The sequence below is a fragment of the Martes martes genome (genome assembly GCF_963455335.1).
Source record: "Martes martes genome assembly, chromosome: 9".
NCBI lineage: Eukaryota > Metazoa > Chordata > Mammalia > Carnivora > Mustelidae > Martes > Martes martes.
In genome coordinates, this window is record NC_137896.1 from 80581624 (window position 1) to 80605363 (window position 23740).

A 23740-nucleotide genomic window follows, 5' to 3' on the forward strand; every position below is an offset into this window, starting at 1 on the left:
CTTTAAAAAAAAAAAAGAAAATTTCAGTTTTACAGAAAATAGTGTTAATTCATGTAAGTATTATGTGGCTGGTAATGTGTTATTAAAAGAAATAATCCTCTGTCCCTATACGTACTTTTCTTGTGTTGCACCTTTAGTGATCATTTATTTTAAATACTTTTAGTTTCCGGGGCACCTGGGTGGCTCAGTGGGTTAGGCCTCTGCCTTCGGCTCAGGTCATGATCTCAGGGTCCTGGGATCGAGCCCCACATCGGGCTCTCTGCTCAGCGGGGAGCCTGCTTCTCCCTCTCTCTCTATCTGCTGCTCTGCCTACTTGTGATTCTGTCTCTCTCTCTGTCAAATAAATAAAATAAAATCTTAAAAAAAATAATTTTAGTTTCCATATGTAAGCTATGCAGAGTATAAGAGAACTCCCTTTCAAAAGTCAGATGTAGAATATTTTAGTATAATTCTCTTGTTGTCCATAGTTTTTTGCAGTTAAATTAAATACTTCTGCAAGTTGTACCCATAAATGAAATGTCCTGTTTTGTAAACTTCATTGTTCATACTATCATTAAATCATCACAGGCATATGTAGTTGTTGCCCCTGCATTTTGTTTATCTTGAAAGTATTGCTTTCTGATAGTTAATATATTTCAAATTGGTCTTATAATATTTTTGCTAAGTTATAATGCACTATTATGTTATTCTATAATTTTAGGATCTGATTTCCTAATGCAGATTTGGGTTTCTTAATTGAAATAATCAAATCATAGAAATTTAGATCTGGAAGGAAGCTTAAGAAATCATAAAGTTCTCCTCCCTAATTTTCAGCTAAGGAAACTAAGGTATTATGATCTAGTTACTAGTCCAAGGTCATGTTGTTAATTAGTAGTAGTAAACTACTCACTTCTATTTTCTCACTCCCACTCTGCTGAGGATCTACCTACCAATATAAAGTGTTTACAAATATGTGATAACATAATTTTAAATGTTTGTTTATTTTTGTATCTTCAAATAGAACATAAATCAGCTGTTTTAGAAAAATGGAATTTGATTTATTAAAAGAAAAATATTTGTAATTAAAGGTTTATTAGGTAAAGATCAATTTTATTGAGGACGATTATTTGATGGTAATTAAAACAAAACAGGACTAGAATACTCAGCAGCCACACATGGGTTACTTGTTTAAATTCAGTGCACAGGGTTACCTGCTTCATACCCTGTTTATACTAGCTACATGCTGAAGTTTAGAACCTCACTTAATTGTAAGCTTTGCTAATATTCTTAGCAAGTAGCTTTATTGAAAAATATGAGCTATGAAATGCTTTTATTTCATTTTAAAAGATGGTTAATATAAAATATAAATTTTATAGTTATGTGAAAATATTTGAGTGTAAAATTTTTAAAAATAAGTTATGTCAAGTGTATTAGGTAACAAATTTATAGTTAGTTTTAATTAAGCTTTGTAAGATGAGTTTTATTGATGTTTTTAATATATACAAATATATAAATGTGTATATACATTTTAGGTTTTCTTTATAGAATGATTAAAATACATAGTTCTATATTTATAAATTATTAACACAGAAGTGTAGAAATATTATTTGGCTCAGAATAGTGACCAGACCTTTTAAATAATAATTATGATAGTTTAGATATCTAAACTAGAGATCACTTTAAAATAGGGTTATTTTTAATGTTAATGAGTAAATTTTGTCCTGGTATTAAAAAAAAATACACAGCAGCAATGCTTGTTCTCTGCATATTGCTAACTACTTAGAAATTTACTAAAAAGTAGTTTTGTTTTAGGATTCCTGAATACAGTTGGGTTATGCCCAACTTTCTTCTTATAATCTAGATATAACATTGGACACTTTATCATATGTAGGTTAAACTTGGATTAATACTGGTTTACAAGTGCTATTTACAGCACATTATTTCAGATCTTAGCTTTTAAGGTATGTCAATTGCTACGTTTAATTAAAGTGCTACATATGCTGCTGTCTAAGCCAATTTAAAGAATAGGGCATGTATTTCCAGTTATACGAGCTACAGAATAATTGTACCTTAACATGACATCTGTCCCTGTAAGCCAGTAGTGTCCTACTGTTAAAATAGATATGTGGTTCATATTCCTATTTCCCAAAACATCCCATCTTTTTGCTTCTTTTTGGAGTGACAGAGATCTAAGTGTATGTAACTGATTTCTGTATTTAGAATAACATTTTACAAATAGTAGACCCTCAGTGAGTGTTCGAAAAATGAATTTGTCACTTACTCATAGACTAAGCTTGTGGATTTTCTTTTAATTTTATCTTCCCTCATTGTTTAACTTATATGATAGTTTTGTCTCTCCTTGCTAATTTTAGGCAGCTACCAAAGGGTAGGAAGAGTATATTGTTTTGTAGACAGGCAGTCCTCAGCGAGATTCTGTGCACTTACAAATATCCAGTAAATGGATAAGTGGGTTTCCAGTTGATTTCATTCTCATTAAACCTGAGACATTTAAATTCCCATCCTGAGGTTTTTTTAGGCTCATGCCTGAAGAAGATACCTGTTGTTAAAGATTCTGTGAATCAAATATACTGGGAGTAGTATTCAAATAAACTTGATAACTTTTCCATTCCTTAGACTTATTTTTTTAGAGCATAGTGGATATTTTATAGTTTTTGTCTTTATTCCAACTGACATAATGAGAATACTGGAAATGCAAAAAAGGAAAAATTATCCACAATCCCACTTTCAATAAATTGACGGATTTTAGTTTAGCATTGTTCTTTGTTTTGAACATATGCCTCTTGCATAAATTTTTAGGTTGCTCTTCCTTATTTGCATTTAATGTAGATTAAACACATAATTTGCTTTATTACGTGTCCTATTTTAAAATGCACATTTTACCTGTGTAATTTTCAGGCTTTCATAGAAAAACTTTTAGAGCTGATACTTTATAAAAGTACACAGAACTGCTTTCCTAGGTGTGGGCCATGAGGGGACCTGCATTCCTGCTGTGGTGCCTCTTGCTTGGGCATTCTCTCCAACAATAGCTTGACCTAGTGAAAATCTATGGGGCTTCAGATTATTGTACAAAACCCATCATTCACTCAGGCTTTTGGAATGGTCTTGTTGATTCAAGGACAGTTATGGTGACTAGATCCAGAATTCAGTGTAGAAGTAGATTTGAATGGATACTTGTCAACAAGAAGATCATATAAAATGAAAGTGATGACTAGAGGGGGTGTGTGGTAAAAAATTAAATAAAATTGAAGGGAGCTACCTGAGATTGCACAATTTAATTTGGGAGAAAGGTCTTATGACCTTTCAGGAGAGTGAAAAGAGTAAGTCTAAACTGGTATTGGTTTTTATTTCATAAATAATGGTTCTGTGCTACATATGATCTACCGAAGAAAGAGGGAGAAATAGAAAATACTAAATTTCTTTATTCTCCAATGTAAAAAAAAATAAAATAAAATACAAGGGGCATCTAATTTAGCTCATATTGAAAGAAACAGTAGTTGTTTAAAAATGTGTTAGGAGGGAAGGAATGTAAGAGGAAAAGGAATTTGTACTTATGTCAGAGGAACTGTCTGTGAAGTTAGGTCCTGGATATGAGGCCTTGCTTGCTATAAATTCCTGCAGTGTTATCAAGTGATCCTAGAATATCCAAATCATGTGCCACCACTATTTCTTATCCTTGCCCTCACTCCTAATTTCCATCCATTCATCTAGTTAGTTCTTGATAAATTGTGGTATTACTAACATTTTAGGAATAAAATGAAGATCTGAGAACTAACTTCAAATCCATCCTTTCTTCTTTCTTTAGTGGCCAGTTTCTAAGTAATCCACAGCAATTTTTCTGCTATACACCTTTTTTTTTTCTTTACCCCACCTTATTATCTGTGGACCTAATTGGTGAAAATCTACCTGGAAGTTATGACAGTATGGTTTAAATTTACTACTAATTTTGACTGCCTTCTCTTTAAATGATCAAGTGTTACAAGAAACTATATTATTGTAACTAGTATTTGTTTATTGGCTAATTTTATTTAGAAAAGTGATTTTATAAAAAATTTTAAAAGAGATTTTTTCACTGACGTTTTCATACATGCTCGTGTATTAAAACTTTTTTTCCAAGTAAATATTACTTTTTTAAACATTGTACATCTGAAAAGTAAATACACTTTAAGTGACTACGTCAGGTTAAATTTGGATACTTATTTTAAGATATCTTAAACTTGAAGAACTCTGACTTTACAGCTACCTTTCATAGTTTTAAAAATTATTTTAAAAAGGGTCTCTGCATAGTTAAAAATTAAGATAATCATGATTGCTTCTGTCATATTTTATATAAAATCTTTAACTTTTTAACCATTTCATTAAAATTAAAATACAAAATAGGTTAAGTTCACAGCACCAGTTTTGGGTAAAGAGAGAAAAGATAGGTAGCATTTTTCCTAGTTTCTAAGTTGAATAAACTTTGTACTCCTACCTACTTAAATGTTTTTATTGTTTGTGAGCCTAAAACATGTATAAACCCTCTCTTTTACCATGTTATATTTAAATAAGCAACACTTCATATCTTCTCCATATAAAGTGAAATATTTCCTTAACACTAACACAACACAAGTCAGTTCTCAGCCAAAGCAAATAGAAGAATGAATGCTTTGTTAATCATCCGTAACTAACGTATGTATACACAGAAAAAAAAAATCTGTTTTTGACAGGAACCTTTTGATGGAATTAGAAAAAAAAAAAAAAAGAAGAAGAAGAAGAACTTTTAACACAGGTCAGGCCCTTTCTAATTTATGAGTTTAAAAATTATGTTTCTACTTTTTCAGTGCAGGCACATGGTGACAAATCAAACAGTTATGGAAGAAGTTTTACTGAAGATCAACATTCTCCTGTCACTTACTTCCTACCCCCAACCCCACTCCCTTGAGGCAGCCTCTCTTAACTGCTTTGGAATTTACTTCTGGTGGTTCCCTCCATGGTTCTAGTTCTGCATGATAAGCATATACTCTGTTTCATGATTATTTCATGGTTTGTCAACTTGAGACAACATTTACTGGATCTTCACTTTGCACGTGTCTGGCTCCAACATTTCAGAAATGCAGAGAGTTATTCCCTGCCGATTCTTTCAGTCCACTTTTCTTGATAAAGTTCCTCAAGGGACTGGTACAGTTCCACCGTTGTGCTCACCGTTGTCCCTCTGCCTCTAAAACTGACCTCACCGTCAACCCCATCCTCCCCATCTACATTTGCTCTTTAATGCCTTCCCACTTTTTTCCCTTGTTAAATTCTATTCTTTGCCCCTTTTTGGTGTGGAAAGTTGAAATAAAGCCTGGGTTCATATAAGGGAAATTTTACAGTTTCCTTTTAAAAATTTGTAAAATTCATTTCAAAAATATCTAACTCTAAGTAACTTTTATTTTGTTTTAATTTTTTCCCTGTGGGTCAATGGCCCATGATAAAGAGTAGGTTTTCTATCCATCCTTAATAGATAATAGCTGGGCATAAGGATTTTGATATTCAAAAATGGAAAGAGTAGGCATGGTGTAAATTTGACTTGATGGATTTTATGCTTTAAGATTTTAGCATTCTTCTTAAGGGACTCTTAAAGTAATGTTAAAAGAGAAATACTAAATTCTGAAATGTTGTCTTTTCTACCCTCGGATCCTTCTTGGCTCAGCTGCTGCTTTCTACTCTTCACCTAACAAACCTCTTCAATATAACTTATCTCTACTCTCCATCTTTTCCTAGGAGAGAATTCCAATTGAGAGTGGCAATCAGTATAGAAATGGAACTTGGTGGTTAAGTTTAGGACTTTACTTTTACTAGGATACATCAATTACTTCTAGAGATTCTAGTACTGACTTTATTCCTTTTAAACCAGTTTACTTGGGACATTGCTTGGAAATATGTACGAAACTGTATGACCCTTCCTAAATCTTCCTGACATTTCTTAATTTCTGTTGTTCTAAAAAAGTCGATTTTACTTCTGCAGTTAAGTTAGAATTCTTGCCTTCAAAATAAGGATATTAGGTGGTAGATCAAGATTACCAGGTTATCACTGAATTTTTGTTTGTTTGTTTTTTGGTTGTTATAAAAGCTGTTGATAGAAATAGGATGTGAAATGCTTTGCCTTTTGAGGTAACCTAACCTATGAAGATCTGACATCTTCTTTCTTAGTACATAAAGTCAGTATTATCATGTTATTCTGCCTAATCAGATATCAAAAGTAAACCTGGTTATGTTTATTTCCTAATTCAGTCTCTGTACTAGCTGAGGTTTTTTTCCCCTTTATAGAATATATAATTCATTGATAACTTTTTTCTTTTTCTTTATCAAATAATATTTATGAGAGATATTTTTCATGGTGTTACACTGTTTTCTAAGGAAATGATATAATTTCTGTTTTTAAATTAAAAAGTTTGTTTCTGTATGTTTAGGCTGTCATTGTATTATTAACATTTTAAACAAGAAAGAACTATTCAAAACCTATTTTAAGTATTAGGCTTTTGCTTTTGAACTGCCATGACCGTAGAACATTTTCTTTCCCTACATTTCTGTGTATAGGGAATTTTTTTCCTATAGTAGTTCAACTGAACTACTTCAAAAACAGCAAAATAAGAATTGTTTCAAGAAATTTTAAGGCTATACCTACTTTATGTCTCATAAGTTTGAAATTATTTGAAGTAGGAGTCATGCAAATTAACATGAAATTTAAATTCTTACACTGAAACTACCCATGCCATTATTATGAACTGAAAAGCTCTGTATCCAGTTCTAAATGGAAAAGGTAAGGTTTGGGAAAACGGGAAAATAAATAAATATTATATTTCTCTTTCATTTTTAAAAAATGTGATGTCATAGGTAACTTCTTTTCAAAAAATTTTGCATAATCTTGATTTTTTTCTTGCCATTTATTGAATTTTACTAAGTGTTTCATAGTAAAACAGGAAAGTAAAAAAAAATTTCTACTTTTTTCATTACTAGTTTTTAAAATTATTTTTTTGAAAAGTAACAAATGGCCAGTTTAAGAAAAAAACTGATACAAAAGAATAAAAAGTAATTCTGTCTTCCTACTTTGTCCCTCTTTTCTTTCCTCAGAGAACTTATGTATATCTCCAGAAATACACATGCCACTATTTAATACACAGTGAGAGCAGAATAGTATTTTGTACCTTACTTTTTTCATTTTTCCATATACACTGATAGTTTTTAAGTATGTAAGAACTACACTGAAATTTTTACTATGTCATTTTTTCCTCACATAAAATGTAATTTTCATTGTTAGAGTTTTAATTTTTTTTAAAGATTTTATTTATTTGATAGAGCACGAGCACAAGCAGGGGACAGACAGAGGGAGAGGGAGAAGCAGATACCTCGGTGAGCTAAAAGCCCAATGTAGGGCTCAATCCCAGGACCCCAGGATCACGACCTGATCCTAAGGTAAACAAACACTTAACTGACTGAGCCACCTGCGCCCCATTAGAGTTTTTAAATGTAAAGTTTTAATTGCAAGTGAATCATGCTTATTCAAAGTTCCAGTGCAATTTAATATCTTGAATTCTATAGCGTATGCCATTTACAAAGCACTGTAATGTATTTCATGCTACTCGATCCTCTCAAAAACCCTGTAAATAAAACCCAGGGATTGCGTGGTTTGTTCATGGGTTTAATGAAGTTCACATTTTTATCTTTCTTGAGCACCTTTTTCCACGACTTCTGACTTTTTTTCTAAATTTCTAAGAACAGGCAGAGACAGGTCTTTCTTTTCCTTTGTCTTCTAAGTTCTCCCCCCTCCTTGGTTCTTCTGTCCGGAAACACACACACATACACGCACGCATGTGCGTGCGTGCACACACACACACACGCACTTTGTGCACTGGTTTTATCTTCTGTAGCTCGTGTGAAACTTTTGAACCCTGTGAAAGGATCTTATTCTCTTCTTAAAAAGAGACAAGCATTTAGGAAAGGCTAAGTAATCATTCCTTTTTTGTCCTATGTAAGAACATATTCAGACGAGTAAAATATGAACACATAAACATCATAGACAACTTTCTCTTGGTTTTTAAAGACGTGCTCAAATATTGCATATAGTTCTTCTGAGTCTTAGCTATGCATGGCTTTTGTGTCAGATCACTTTGCGTGCAGTAACCTGGTAGTAGTTGTTGTTGCTTGTATTATAATTTGAGCACCAATAGCATACTGGGTGCCACACCAGATGCATCCCAGCCCGCAAGGCACAATTTGATTGACAGAAGTTACTCCTGTAGAATGGTAATAATTGCACAAAAGCCAAAGGAACTGAATTGAAATTTTTATTGGTAGGTAACCTGAAATAACCTTTTGCTGGATAATGTTCTCCAAGAAAGTCTATTTAAGACTTTAGTTTCTAAGATACTACCTTTTCGGGTACTTACCTTTGCTAATATGTTAAAGAATAAACAAAAATATGCCAGCAGAGTGTGCTCCTGTAAAATGGGAAGGCCAACCAAGATCATGTCACGTAACCCCTTTTGTTTAACAGGCTTTTCTTTTTGCCTTTTTAATAGCAGATGGAGGATACCTAGACATGAATTTCTTTTGTCTTACATCTACCTCAAAAAACATTCCCAAAACCTGCAAATGAAAATAGTAGTAGAACTGATATGATAGGATATGATAGGATTTAAACTCTTACTTATACTTATGTCTTGACAAACTTACAGCAAGTCTAAATTTTGTAGGCCTAAGTTTCCTCTATAAACAATGGTAATAGCACCAGTCTTACCTATTTAATAAGATGTCACTGAAGATCAAGTAAATAATTACCTTGAAATAGGTCACTAACTGGATGATAAAAATGCTCACTAACTTTGTAAGTGCTGTTATATCAAATAGTGTGAAAATATGTATCATTTTTCTATGCAGGGTGTCTTGAATATATGTAAATAAGGAAAGAGATGTAACTGGAATTAAAAGGTAGTTTTTGTTTCATAGAAAAATAAATAACTGGGGACACCTGGGTGGCTTATTTGGTTAAGCATCTGCCTTTGACTCAGGTCATGGTCCCAGGATCCTGGGATCAAGTCCCATATCAGGCTCTCTGCCCAGTGGGGAGCCTGCTTTTCTCTCTCTTCCTGCCTGCTGCTCCCCCTGCCTGCTGCTCCCCCTGCTTGTGCTCTCTCTCTGTGTTAAATAAATAAGTGAAATCTTAAAAAAAAAAAAAAAAAAAGAAAGAAAGAAGGAAAGAAAAATAAGTAATTGAAAATCTCAACTCTTTCTCTGCAAGCTGTCAGGTACGGCCAGTTGTCTGCCTCTTCAGGGGCATTTTGGTAGAATGGTTGCAGGAGGTAAGAGTGCGGGCTTTGGACATTCCTAGCTTGTGGGGTTTGGGGAAAGTTGATGAACTTCTCTGTACCTCAGTTTATGTATCTGTAAAATGAAAGTAGTATCATACCTATATCATAGGAGTGTTGTACATTTAGCACATATGCTCAGAACAGTATTCAACATGTGGTAAGTTGTCACTATCATTTTGTTGTTATTTATCTGATAAAAGCAGCAGCAGCCAGAATTCTAGAAATCTATGATATAAGAAATGTTTAACCATTTCCACCACAGGAAGAGGTCCTGAGCGTGTGTTTTCACATGGCCTTTCTTCCATTTGTAAGAAATAGTCTTCAAGCTTTCATATTAAAATATGCTAAAGAACTCTTCTTATGATTAGGATTGGCAATGTTATGTAATTCTTACAGAGAGCTGTGTAGTAGATACACTACACAAATCATGTGTTATCTATAATTGCTTACTGAAAAAGTTCACTATAACCAGATATATTATTTATTTGAATTGGCAGTAATTTGAGGTGTTGAATCTTGCATTTTAACAATATTTGCTGATTTTACCTGAAAATGTTAATTGATCTTTGTAGTACCTTTTTTACACTGTATTTTAGAGAATTATATCTCAACTATATGTGATTATTCAATTTAAAATTTTTAATGGTTAATTATGAGTTTTTGACTTCAGAAAGTTTAAGATATTTTTATCACCCTGGAGCTGAAAAAGTACTTTAGGGAATCATCTGCCAGCCTTCCTGCTCTTAGGCAAGGCTGTACCTAAAACATCACAGAAAGCTATGGTAATTATCTGTATGACTTTTTTAATCTAAAGAAAGAAGATCCTATAACTTGCCCCGAAGCAAGCTCAAAACTACAAAAATAGTTATTTAAGTATTTAATTATACTGGAAGCTATGAAGTTGGGGCATCAATATGAGGACCTGGATATCTCTTTACTCTTACTTTTCATATTTATTTAGTTACCTGTAGGGGAAAAAATAACTTAAGGAAAAAAAAACCCACTTAATCCACTTGGTTCAAAAGCAGATAAATGTTTGTTATAACTGTTCCATGGCACCATAATCTGGAATTGCAAAAAAATAAGTATCTATTCTAACAGTGGTATTTTACCTCTCCCCTTTAGGCAGGTTTGGAGTTGGCAACACATGCTGCTAAGTGACTTATGGGCTACCATGTCTCCTTTAGAAACCACCACATTCACATTCATGCATTATATCCACCGATTAAAAATCCTCATGTGGTAGAATACAAAGGTGACGATTTATCACAAAAAGGTGATAAGATGCTACCTGTGACTTATAAAAATTCAAATATTCAATAGTTTTTATGCCAGTCACCTGCATCCTGTACTTGGGTCTTTCATCTCTGCTTTGCTTCTTTGCACAAACTGAATGTCTCTTGAACTTTTAGTAGCGATGGCAGGAATGATGCTTTAACCCGAGGTTGTCCTCACGTATTCTGTTCTCCCTGAAAACTTTCATTTACGTCATGTTTTAAAATGGTATAGTATGTCTCTGGTAGTAATTACCCAGCTTTCATATCTCTCTTTAATGTTATTTGCAACACCAACCCTATAGTGGCCCTTTAAAGAATGTTAATATCCGGAAGATTTTTTTTTCATGGTGTGTGGATGGTTATTTTTAGCTGCATAGTATTTAAAAGTTGAGGACTGTCTCCGAAGATTTGCGGGTTAAGAAGTGTACACACACACACACACACACACACACACTTAACTTTGAGAGAGAGAAAGCGAGTGAATAAGTGCAAGTTGTGGGGAGTGGGGGCAGAGGGAGACAGAGAGAATCTCAAGCAGGCTACACATCCAGCATGGAGGCAAATGCGAGGCTCAGTCCCATGACCATGATGAGATCATGACCTGAGCCAAAATCAGGAGTCAGAGGTTCAGCCAACTGAGCCACCCAGGTGCCCTGCAGGTTAAGAAATATTAAAAACCATTGGGTTGTGTTTTATATTTGACAGTTGTCCAAAGACTGTATGAACTGTATCACCAAAACAAAAATCTAGAGGTCGTTGTTAAGAAGTGACATATGCCATGGTGATTATTTATAGTAACAGGTATTACTGTTGTTTTTGTTTTTGGTAGATCATGGTGGCCAAATGGTGGTCACTGAAAAGTTTAAAGGTGTTTCTTTGCAACCTTATTACCAGATTATAAAGAAATGACCATATTCTGCTGCATGTAGATATTTTTAAAACAAATATCCATTAACATACAGGCACAAAACAATTAACAGAAGCCTGTTTTATAAGGTCCATAAAGGATCCTAGCTTTGAGCTCTCCAGTTAGGCATTCCAACCATCAGCTTGCATGAAAGGTTTAGTAAAAATAGGTACACAGCATTTACATGACAAGATTCAGTTACCCTTCTAGTCAGCATAAGGGAGCCAGAAATGCTCCCACACCAGTAGCTAGATACCGAACTGTTAAGGGATCAACTCTGGATACCATCGCTAAAAGGAAAGGCTATATAAACCGAGCTGGATTTTTATGCCCTATTTATTAAAGGTTGGAGAGTAACTATAAAATATTTTATCTAAATCACAATTGCTCGATATCTAATTTTAGTAATGAAAGCCCATTTCTTTTTTTTTAAAGGTTTATTTATTTATTTTAGAGAGTGCCTACTAGAGGGAGCACAAGCTGGGGGGAGGGGTAAAGGGAGTGGGGGAGAGAATCCTAAGCCAACTTCCTGCTGAGAGTGGAGCTGAATTGCAGGGCTGATCCCAGGACCCTGAGATCGTGACCTGAGCTGAAATCAAGAGTTGGACGCTTAATTGACTGAGCTACCCAGGTGCCCAGAAAGCCCATTTCTAAAATTGATTTTTATTAACCAATAAGATACTCATTTTACCAATAAATTCCCTTTCTGATATTCACTGTGCTGATTAACAGTGTCTCAAGTGTTGATCACAGTATGCATTAAAGAAGTGCTAGTGGTCACTGCCTCTGGAGTTTAGCTGATACAGTGTGCACTCCACCTGACCTCTCAGTTAGGAAAATTGACTGCCCCTGAAGTGAAAGTTTAACTAACACATTCGTATCTGTCACACCCATCTATACTGATGTATCATAACAAGAGTGTTGTTAAACATTTGAAATAGAAGAAATAGAATACTTGTCACTTTTTCAATGTGTTTTAAAATTTTTTAAAATGTTTCAAAATACATTCGATTAACTTAGTTTAAAATACATGTAATCAATTTACTTATTCACTGATACTCTTTTCTTTAGTAGAGATTTGAGATCTGGCTTTTAATTTTTTTGTGCAACTTCTAGTAAATTTATTACTGATATTTAGAATCATGTTTACATGTTTGTTTTTAAGTGGCATAATTTACGTAAATTAAACTGTTTATATTTTATAGAGTTTATATATTTTAATTTTATAAGCAGATTGATTAGTTTATATTTTTTAACTAGAGACCAATATCATTCATTGTCTTTGTAGAATAAAACTCAGGCATTCATTCAACAATTGCCAAGCACCAGCTGTATGCTGGGATCATGTGCTGCTGATGAGGGTGGTCCCAGTTTATACATTTGAGGAACACAGAACAAGAGATGACTGTTTAACCAGCCTAAACACCTGCCTTAATGAATCTCACAGGCTACTGGAGACAAAAAAGGAAAAAACTAAGAATTGATACCATATAGGATTAGGTACAAGGAATTCTAACTCTGGTTGAGGAACTAGGAAAGGCCTCTCAGAATATTTGATTCCTTAATTCAGTTATTCTCAATGTGGTGGTGGGTAGAATGTGGGGGCATTGTTGCCCCCCGCCCCCAGGAAAATGTGGCATTGTCTGGAGAAATTTTTTAAACATACTTTTTTTTTTTTTTTTTTGATAGATAGAGAGTGGGTTGGAAAGAGTTGCAGAGAGAATCTGAAGCAGACTCCCTGCTGAACACAGAGCCCAATGTGGGGCTCAGTCTCACAACTGTGGGATCGTGACCTGAGCAAAAACCAAGAGTTGGCTACTCAGGCAACTCGTCTGGAGACATTTTTGATTGTCATGATTTGGTGGGGAATAGGGAGGATGTATATACCAGGACCTAGTGGGTAGAGCCAGGGATGCTTCTAAACATGCTACAATGCATAGGAAAGCCCCCCGAAAAATCAGACACTTATTGGGTCCTAAATGTCAGTAGTTCCATAGCTGAGAAATCCTACCTTTGTTTGGCTTTTTCCCCATCTCCTTAATGTTTGTTGTTTCCTTTCCCACATAAACACAGTTTTTTTTAGAAATTATTAAATATTAAATAAGAATAGGTGATAGTAAATATGAACAGATTATTGTTAAAGATTCAAACAACAAAGAAATACATAAAGTAAAAATAAGGAAAGTTCTCTTATACGTAATTCTAGACATTTTTTCTTTGAAATCACATAAACATACACTTATTTTTTTTAAGAAATTTTATTTGCTTTTCGAGAGAAGGCATGCATGAGCAGAGGGGAGAGACAGAGGGAGAGGGAGAAGCATACTCCCCACTGAGCAGGGAGCTTGACGTAGGGCTTGATCCCAGAACCCTGGGACCATGACCTGAGCTGAAGGCAGACGCTTAATGGACTGAGCCACCCAGGAGCCCCAAGCATACACATATTTTAAAGTTAAGTTTTGGTTTTGTTCTTAACTGGTGTCATGCTTTACATATTGTTTTGTGACTTGCTTTTTCACTTACAGTATATAGTTGCTGCACAGTTTTCCATAGTACAGATGGACCTACCATAATGATTTAACCATTCTTCTGCTAGTGGATATTATGGTAATTTCCATTTTACTTGGTGACGTTACAGATAGCACAGCATTGAGAATTTATGCACACATTCATAATAGATTCCCATATTCTGGGATAGATTCCCAGAAATGGAATTGTTCAGTCAAAGGGGACATTTATTTTATTTTGATAGTTTCAGTGCTAAAAGGATATCCTTATAGTATTCTGCATTACTGTTCATATTCCCATCAACAGTGATTGAAAGGCCTGTTTTCGTTCCATACCTTCAACAACACTGGGTATTACTAGACTTTTAAATTTTTGTCATTCTGATGAGTGAAAATGCTTTCATTATCATTTTAATTTGCATTTCTCTGATAACTAGGAAGTTCAGCATCTTATTATACTGGCCACTTAATATCTTTCTGTGAATTGCCCATGAATATCCATTGCCAGCTTTTAATTGGATTGCGTTTTTCTTTTCTTTTTTTTTTTTTTAAAGATTTTTTATTTACTCACTTGACAGAGAGAGAGATCACAAGTAGGCAGAGAGGCAGGCAGAGAGAGAAGAGGAAGCAGGCTCCCTGCTGAGCAGAGAGCCCGATGCGGGGCAATCCCAGGACCCTGGGATCACGACCTGAGCTGAAGGCAGAGGCTAAACCCACTGAGCCACCCCGACTCTCCGGATTGTGTTTTTCTTTATTTATTTTTAGAACTTATGTATCCTATTCACTGTTTTTTTTAGTACTGATACATTCAATTTGTGTCTTTTCTTTTGTGTCGTACAGTATAGTGCTTAAGTGTATATATTGCAGATCCAGATTGCCTGTGTTTCTATTTCAGCTCTTTTACTTACTAGCTATGTAACTTTGGGCAAGTTGACTAATCCTTTTGTGCCTCAGTTTCCTATCTTTATTTATTTTTTTAGAGAGGAAGGGTGGGGAGAGGCAGAGGGAAAGGAAGAGAAAGAATTTTAAGTAGGCTCCATGCCCAGCGTGGAGCCTGATAGGGGCTTGATCTCACAACCCTAAGATCAGGACCTGATCAAGAGTCAGTGCTTAACTTACTGAGCCACCCAGTTGCCCCTAAGTTTCCTATCTTTAAATGAGGTAGTAGTAGTATCTATCTCATAGGATTATTGTGAGGAACAAATAAGAAATTATAGTATGCACTTAGAGTAATGCTTGGCATAAAGTACTCTATAAAAAGTATCTGCTATTGTTACTTCTTCTGGTTTTGTGCCTTTTTTGGGAAGGTCTTCTGTGCCTCAAAATGATAAAGTTATGTCACAACAGAAAAATTGAATAGCATAGGGGCGCCTGGGTGGCTCAGTGGGTTAAAGCCTCTGCTTTCAGCTCGGGTCATGATCCCAGGGTCCGGGGATCGAGCCCCGCATCGGGCTTTCTGCTCCGCAGGGAGCCTGCTTCCTCCTCTCTCTGCCTGCCTCTCTGCCTACTTGTGATCTTTGTCTGTCGAATTAATAAATAAAAATCTTAAAAAAAACAAGAAAAGAAAAATTGAATAGCATATGTAATTGGCAGAATGTTTTCATAGCATGGGATGCATTTGGGGGAAGGGGCAGTTTGTGTTCTCATATGGAAGCAGTATCCTGTCACTACAAAAGGAATTCCAAATAGATAAAAAAGTTAATAAAATAATCTAATCTACAATAAAATAATCTAAACTAAAAGAGAATAGAAGTGAATATTATTAAATCATTAGATGAAGATCTTTTTAAGCTTCTGAGCAGTGGGAAAGAAATCACAGAGGAAAATATGCATAGATTTGTCCCATAAAAATCAAAACTAATATATATTTTAAAAATCATGCTAAGACTCATTGTTGGCTAAGGTCCACCTGTTAGTGGGACCTTAGTTGGTGTAACTTCTGTAGGGCAAATGGCAGTCATATAAAATGCTTTTTAAAATGTATGTCCCTGTTATTTAACCAACAGAAATTTATCTAAGTGAAATATTTAAGTATGAATATAAGAATTAACTGAGAGGATTTTTATATGGTTAATGCTTACATTTTCTGTGGTTATATGGTTATTGCATATTACCATACTTTTATATGGTAATATGAAGAATTAGGATCTCAGTGCCCCAAAACATGGGATTAAATTGTTATGTCCTTATAATGAAATATTTGTAGCCATTATAAATGACATCATGGTAAAATATTGGTAAAGAAGTATATTTGTCATATTTTAATGAAAAAAGTTTACAAAAGAATATGCACAATGTATGCTTCAACTTTTCTTAACAATGACTATAAATAAGCTAGAAAATCAATACAATATAAAAATGTTTCACTCTATAGGTGGGGCTATATGTAATTTTTATATTTTTTTACTTATTTGAATTTTGTAATTATTTTTTATAATGAACCCTGCATTATTGGTGTAATAAAGAAACTATAAGGTTTTTAAATGAAGAGATTAAACAACATGGCAAGAAGATATATTTGCCACAGAAGTGGCAGACAAAAGGCTAATATTTTCAATATTTAAAGAGCTCTAGAAATCTTTTTTTCTCTTAAGAGTAAGATCCAAATAGGTAAGTGGACAAAGTGCATGACTAGTTTTACAAAAGAGAAAATATAGATGGATAATAAACACAGAAATATATTCAAGGTCATGAGTTATCAAAGAAATGCAACTTAAATGAGTGAAATACGAGTTTTTCTTAACAGCTTAGCAAAGATTTAAAAATAATAGTGCCGGTTTGGGTGTGATGAATGAGACTAGCACTGTTGTACTAGGTTAGAAACTTCGGTAAGATTTCTTTGGAAAGGATTCAAATACTTTACTCAAAAATTCTACTTCTAGGAATCTGTCCTATGAAACCGTCAAAAGTGCCAAAAATACTTTGGGCATAAAAATGTTAGCTGCATATCATTTCTAAGTGACAAACGTAAAGTGACTTAAATTTAAGTTCATTAATAGGACACAGTTAAGTAAATTTGTGGTGTAACCACGATTCAGAATGATATGCAACTTCTAAAATTTAGGTTTACAAACTATAATGTTAATTTTAAAAAGCATAAGAATTTGCAAATAGTGTCATCTCAACTATTTTATAAAGACTAGAGAAAATATGTCAGAGTATTAGTAGTAGTTTCAGCTAGTTGGTAAAATTTTAAGTAATTCTTCTTTGTACTTTTTTATGTATTTATAATTTTCCATGGTGAATTTTCTCATACAATCAAAAAAAAGGTGTAGCATTAAAACAGAAAGAGGATTACCCTCATAGAATTATGGAATATGAAATATAGATATGTATGAGACTGGAGAAAGGGCAACAAATGCAGAGGTTATAGCAGTGGTCTTTTCACATGATTGGATATGGAAAGAATGGGGTCTGGATTCTGGAGAGATTTAGCAGTTAGAGCCAACTTAGTTTGGTGAGTCCTGGGATTGAGACGCTTGATTAATGGTATACTCACTGAAATGAGAACTCAAGAGAAACATCTTAAAGGATGGAGATGATTCAGTTTGGTTGAGTCTGTGATATGGATGAAACTAAACAGCTAAGATTAGGTCTGTCTAGTTATGAAGATTTGGGGGTCCTTATCAGCACACACATTCAGGTCCTGGCCATGTATGACATAATCCTTGGGTACCAGGTGTATAATCTAACAGAAGAGTCTGTTTCCCTTAGAACACATACTGGAAACCAATTTAAAAATCTGGTAATATACGCTCTGGCAAATAAATAAAAATCTTAAAAAAATAAAGTGAAAAAAATGGGGCGCCTGGGTGGCTCAGTCAGTTAAGTGTCTGCCTTCAGCTTGGGTCACCATCCCAGAGTCCCACGTCAGGTTCCTTGCTCAGCAGGGAGCCTACTTCTCCCTCTGCCTACCTCTTTCTCTCTCTGACAAATAAATAAAAATCTATTTTTAAAAAAAAGGGTGAAAAATCTGGTATTATAGTTCCTGCTTAAGGTAAAAAAAAAAAAAAGCCTACATACAGTAGTATCGATAAATTTTTCATAGCTTTCTTTAGGATTACAGAGGAAATAAGCCTGTTAACAACTTTGTAGTAGACTTGACTTTGTGTGTGTGTTTTAAATTTGGACAACCTGCAACTCATTTAGACCTTTGACTTGAATACTTTAACTTGTATTTTTATGTATATCTGGAGTTTCCCTCTTTTTGAGAGGTTGAGGTTTTTTAATTTGGAATTTTTTAGAGAGAATTTAGATTTTATTCTAAAATCAGTGTGATAATTTTTACAAATGTTTTTGAGTACATGTCTAAATAGATTTTTAATGTTGATTCTTTCAATTTACATTTGTGCTACCAAACTCTCTTCCATCCAACCATCTAGATTGGTTATTTTAGCTGATATGGTTTCTAATTAAGTCTTTGTGGTTGAGAGAGCTCCTTGTGGCATGTCTGCTTTAGCATTTAATTGCTCCATGGAATCCAAATTAAATTCTGTAGTATTCCATTTTGGTCTGCTGATGAAGCGAAGATCTTTTCAGCATGGCCTGAGAAACGCGGTGCTTGTGACAGCTCGAAGGACTAGCATCACAATTTTGAAAAAGTTAGGATTTTTTTATTTCTAACTTGACTCTTTATCATTTGAAAATAAAGTTTAAAGTGTTATCACAAAGTTCAATTAGAGAATCTCAACCTCATGATAGTCTCTCAGTAGGTATTTGCAGAATAAATTAAAAGCAAAATTGTTGGCCTTGATACTATAGTGCCCCAAATTATAGTGCACACATATATATAGTGCACCAAATAAAGTCTTGGGAGTTTTTTGGTTGAATTTAAATGAAAAGTACCAGGAAGCAATTGTGATAATTCTCTGTTAGGGTGGTATAAGGTGTTTTTGCACTGGGGGTGACAGGATGGATTTAGAAACTTAAAGATCTCTTCCAATTCCACATTATCTTATTGGACAATTTTGGTTCTTACGTCAGTAGAGAAGATGGTAATTTACACAAATACTTGAGTGTATTAGTTCTTTGCTGCAAATAATTCATGCAGTCATAAGCCAGAAGGTGAGATCTAATAACTGAGACCTGTAAGTGTTAGTCTTATCACACATCTTGAAAATGCTGTCTAGAGTTCTATCTGCCTGTCACTTGATTTCTTGGTGCCCTGATTTAGTTGTATAGAATCAGAAGAGAATTTAGACTTCTGATGGTTAAGAATGAGTAGAATCAGGCATTAGATTGTGTGCCTCTAAAAGGGTATTTGCTGCTAGCATTAATTTATCACCAGGTACTTACTACCTGCTTAAGGTGATGTTGAGACAGAGTCTAAACAGACAACATAAAAGTCATGGTTTCAAAGATAATCGCAGGTTTACATGTGGGGAGTTCCAATAAAACAAAATCTTAAACAGTCCCAATAAGTCATTAAGAGTTTCCAAATTAAGAGCTTAGGTCAATGGAGAAAAGTGAACTTTGTTGTGATGGCTATTTCTTTATTAAAATGTTTGACTCTGGGGCCTGGGTGGCTCAGTTGCTTAATTTATATAATGTGCATATTGGGTATAATATGCTTTATTTCTTTAGCTTGTATACCCTCAGAAAGAAGGTTCATTAATGAAAAATCTAAAAATAAAAAAATTACAGGGGAGCCTGGGTGGCTTGTTTGTTAAATGTCTGCCTTTGGCTCAGGTCATGATCCCAGGGTTCTGGGATGGAGCCACACGTGTAGGGCTCCCTTCTCAGCAGGGAGTCTGTTGCTCCCTCTCCCTCTGCTCCTTCTCCTGCTTGTGTTCTCTCTCTCTCTCTCAGATAAATAAAGTCTTTTTAAAAAGTAATGTTGAGTTCTGTTCTTGTAAAATTCAAATGAAGAATTTGCTTCTGGCAGTGTAACCAATTAGTTAGCCTGGGTAACTCCCCTATTGTAAAACAGTTAAAAAGTTGGATAAAATATGACCAAATGAGCTTTGTAAATGCATTCCTAAAATAACATAGAAAGAACCCGGAGAAGTTTAAAAAAAAAATTGAAACCAGGAAATCAAGAATCATTCTTCATAGCTTTACCACTAAGAGTTTCTCCTGAAGCCGTGATTTACTGCTTTAACCACTGCATGGAGATGCAGAAAATGTCTAGTACCTCCCATGCCCCCATGATCCCATGCAAAAAGCTGACATCCCAGACTGTACCATCAGTGTAATGAATTTACTGCAAAGAAGAAAACAATGAGGAAGATTGCCTCTTCTGCTTAGTATTAATAGGTAGAAGTGATATCAATCTTGAAAATTTATAACTAGGAACTAGTCTTTATTAGGTTTCATTTATGTATGTTCTTGATGTTGTGACAAAATTACTAATTTCATTAAATTTTGACCCTTGAGTATTGAGTCTTTAATATTCTCTCTGACAAAACGGGATGTATACATGAAGCACTCAGTCTGCATTGCAAAGGAAAGACATATTTAAGAAAAAGCAGTTGTGTGATTATCTGAGTTGTAAACTAAACTAATCACCCTTTTTCCCGGGAACACTTCTTTCTTGAACAAAAATGACTAACTGGTTATGAACACTTAGGTATTAATTTGACAAACATTTTCTTGAAACTGAACAAAGTGAGCCTGCTAATTAAAGGTAAGTGACTAAAATTATTTGTTCCCAATGATAAAACTCGGGCTTTCAAGTGAAAATTAGAATTCTGAAAAACTTGTTTCCTCCATGTTAAGCTTCTAATTTCCCTGTGCCTGAAGATTTTTCTGATGGAATAGGTAGTGAAATAAGCAAATATGGTTACTTTAGTATTATATAATAGGATGTATCAACATTTAAAATACCTGCATATGCCACTCTGGAAAACAGCATGGAGGTTCCTCAAAAAGTTGAAAATAGAGCTACCCTACAACCCAGCAATTGCACTACTGGGTATTTACCCTAAAGATACAAACGTGTAGTAATCTGAAGGGGTATGTGCACCCGAATGTTTATAGCAGCAATGTCCACAATAGCCAAACTATGGAAAGAACCTAGATGTCCATCAACAGATAAATGGATAAAGAAGATGTGGTGTGTGTGTGTATATATATATATATATATATGTATATATATACACATATACATATATATATACATACATACATACAGTGGAATACTATGCAGCCATCAAAAGAAATGAAATCTTGCCATTTGCGATGACGTGGATGGAACTAGAGGGTATTATGCTTAGCGAAATAAGTCAATCGGAGAAAGACAACTATCATATGATCTCCCTGATGTGAGGAAGTGGAGATGCAATGTGGGGGGTTTGGGGGGTAGGAAAAAAATAAATGAAAGAAGATGGGATCGGGAGGGAAACAAACCATAAGAGACTCTTAATCTCACAAAACAAACTGAGGGTTGCCAGGGAGAGGGTGGTGGGGTTATGGACATTGAGGAGGGTGTGTGCTATGGTGAGTGCTGTGAAGTGTGTAAACCTGGCGATTCACAGACCTGTACCCCTGGGGCTAATAATACATTATATGTTTATTAAAAAATTAAAAAATTATTAAAAAAACACCTTCAGGGCATTGGGCCATACTATTTTCTTGGTGATTTTCCTTAATACAGTTGTCGTCAAAGGGTAGTCATCAGCTGGCAGGGTTCTCTCTGTAATTTAAACCTAGCCTTTGTTCTTAGCAGGCTTAGAGTTCATTCTCTTATTTGTTTTGTTATGTTTTTATTCTGTGAATAGTAATTTATGCAAGTTTGGTTTTATTTTTATATGAGAAGAATGGTAAGTTGCTTGCCAATTCCCAATAAATATCCTGCAAAAGAGGGCTTAAATATCAGTAAATAAATAAATAAAACAAAAAATACCTGCATAATTCAGAGAATCAGTATTTTCCAAAGACCAAAGTGTATGAGGTACAAAATCATGCATGAGTAAAAAACCTGTTCAACATGCATGATAGAGCATTGGATCTTAATTTAACAGAGTTTGAAAAGTTTATTGATGTGATTTCAAATTCCACACTACTGTTAACCTCTAAGAAAGTACCACTTATGGAGTTTTGATATAATACCAAAGTAGACCCCAAATTATCTGAAAACATCATTAAAATACTCCTGTCTTTTCCAACTGTTTATCTGTATGAGGCTGGATTTTCTTCATATACTTCAACTAAAATAACTTATCACACAGATTGAATATGAAGATATGAGAATATGAATATGAAGATATGAGAATCCAGCTATTAAATTGGACATTAGTGATATTTTAGAGAGATATAAACACTTCAAAGAGATTTGTATGAATATAAAACACTGACAGTCTTATTAAATTGTTTTTGGGTACCCGGGTGGCTCAGTTGGTTAAACCTCCGACTCTTGATTTTGGCTCTGGTCATGATCTTGGGATTGGGCTCTGTGCTCAACAGGGAGTCTGCTGAGGTTCTCTCTCTCCATCTCTCTCTGCCCCTCCTCCCACTCTTGCATATGTATGCTCTCTCTCTCAAAAATATAAATAAATAAATCTTTAAAAAATTGTTTTACATCCAGAGTGTACAGAAAGCAACAAGTCTGGATGGGTTCACTTCTGAATTCTATGAAACATTTAAGGAAGTATATCAATTCTCCACAGTCTCTTTTGGAGGATAGAAGCAGAGGAAATACTTCTTAACTCATTCTATGAGGCCAGCATTACTCTGTACCAAAATAAAACAAAGACATTATTTGAAAAGAAAACTACAGATCAGTATCTCCTAGTGGCATAGATGTAAAAATTCTCAACAAATTATTAGCAAATTGAATCCAAAAAAATAAAAAAGAATTATATAACACAACTAAGTGGGATTTATCTCAGACATGCAAGTCTGGTTCAGTATTTGAAAATTAATTAATGTAATCAACCATTAAAATGGAAAGATCACCTGACTGTATTAACAGATGAAGAAAAAGCATTTAACAAAATCCAACATCCATTAATGATAAAAAAAAAAAAAATCTCAGCCAACTTTTTCAACTTAATAAAGAACATCTACAAAAATCCCAACAGCTAACATCATACTTTATGGTGAGAAACTCAAAAGCTTTCCCAGTAAAGCCTTTTCACTACAAGGCAAGGATGCCTCTTTCACTACTTCTCTATAGTATACTAGAAGTCCTTGCGAATGAAGTAAGACAAAAAAAAAAAAAAAAAAAGAAATAGAAATAAAAAGTATACAGATTGGGAAGTAAGATGTGAAGTTGTTTTGTTCACAGAATACATGATCATCTATGTAGAAAGCAAAAGAATTAATAAAAATCTTCCTGGAACGAATAAGTAATTATAGCAAGGCTATAGGATACAAGGTTTATATATAAAAGTCAGTTGCTTTCCTGTATGTCAACAATGAACAAGTGGAATTTGAAATTAAAAACACAATTTCATTTACATTAGCACCCCCCAAAAACAAAATACTTAGGTATAGGTCTAACAACGTATGTACAAGACATATATGAAGAATACTACAAAATTCTGATGAGCAAAATCAAAGAACTAAATAAATGGAGAGATATTCCATGTTCATGGATAGGAAGACTCAATATTGTTAAGATGTCTGTTCTTTCCAACTTGATCTATAGATTAAATGCAGTCCCAGTGAAAATCCCATCAAGGTGTTATGTGGATATCAACAAACTGATTCTAAAATTTATATGGAAATGCAAAACTCAGAATAGTCAACATAATATTGAAGGAGAGGAACAAAGTTGGAGGA

The 23740-nt window shown here is 34.3% G+C and overlaps 1 protein-coding gene across 4 annotated transcripts in view; it reads left to right on the forward strand.

The window, feature by feature from the left end:
- Positions 1–23740, forward strand: part of EHBP1 (EH domain binding protein 1) — a 339190-nt gene that overhangs the window by 98544 nt on the left and 216906 nt on the right. The gene's annotated exons all lie outside the window — the stretch shown is intronic.